The sequence below is a fragment of the Arachis ipaensis genome, chromosome B08 (assembly GCF_000816755.2).
Source record: "Arachis ipaensis cultivar K30076 chromosome B08, Araip1.1, whole genome shotgun sequence".
Taxonomy (NCBI): Eukaryota; Viridiplantae; Streptophyta; class Magnoliopsida; order Fabales; family Fabaceae; genus Arachis; species Arachis ipaensis.
Window position 1 is genome coordinate 16,619,397 of NC_029792.2, and position 1,081 is coordinate 16,620,477.

General features: G+C 24.9%; 1 long non-coding RNA gene across 1 annotated transcript in view; it reads left to right on the forward strand.

Moving 5' to 3' along the window:
- Positions 742–1,081, forward strand: part of LOC110265767 — a 19,964-nt gene continuing 19,624 nt past the window's right edge. Inside the window, exon 1 of the long non-coding RNA XR_002352090.1 lies at positions 742–753. This is a non-coding gene — a long non-coding RNA (uncharacterized LOC110265767). The remainder of the gene's footprint in view (positions 754–1,081) is intronic.

A 1,081-nucleotide genomic window follows, 5' to 3' on the forward strand; every position in this document is an offset into this window, starting at 1 on the left:
GAAGAAAAGAAGTTGTGGGATCAAATGAGATAGTAATAAAAGGTTGAAAATGATTGGAGATGGCATAAAATTAAATTATCATTGGAAATTTGAGTTATGTTAGGTCAGGTTAAGGTTAAGTTAGAGTAGAAAGAAGAGTTTAAAAATTTTAAATATATTTTTAGATATTGAATAATTTTGTCAACTAAAATATATTTTTGATAAATACAATGATAGTTTATTCAGATTTGTTTTATTAGAAGGTATATTTATGATATGACCTACTAATAAAAATAGCTAGCTAGTTTAATGGTGGCCAGACAATTAGTTCCTGATCGATAATTTTGACTTCATGATAATTTTATTTTTGTGTGTAAAAATGTATGTGAAAGGGCTTAAAGAGAGTTGAAAATAGCTTTTGTTCATTATACTGTTCTAGTTAGATAATTTATTTTGGCTTAGGATAATGACATGAGAATGACTAAAATTGAAGTAATTAAATTTCAACTTTCAAATGAATTTATTATTTGTCAAAGATTTAATATGAATAAAATAATGTATTATATTATATTAGGCTTCTCTCAAATAGTGAAATAGGTTAGAAGTGAAAAGAAACTACTTCTGTGGTATGCCACGTGTGGGTATGACCATTAATTAATCAATCCACGCACTTAAACCAACAGTTTTTGTTTTGTGAAAGAAACTATTTTTAATATTGTAATTATCTAGCTTTCAAAACGAATAATGTTTTAAAAATCAAAAGAATTTTTTAAAGTTAAGAAAACCTAGGTTAATTCTCAAACCATTTTAAAGGGGAAAAAGTTTAAATATTAAAAATGATAAATTTATACGTGAAAAAGGAATAAATAATTATTTTGGTTTTCTAAAAAATTTAATTTGACAAAATAATCCATAAATTAGAGAAAGGAGTATGACCTCCAAAATATCACGAATTTGCGACAAAATACACTAACTAATGCATGTGATCTAATTGGTGTTACTGCAATTGGTGGTCTTAGAAATGCATTTTAATTTGTCACAAATGTATAATATTTCGGAGGTTAATTTTTTAAAAAAATAACAAAATTATTCGAGAACTAAA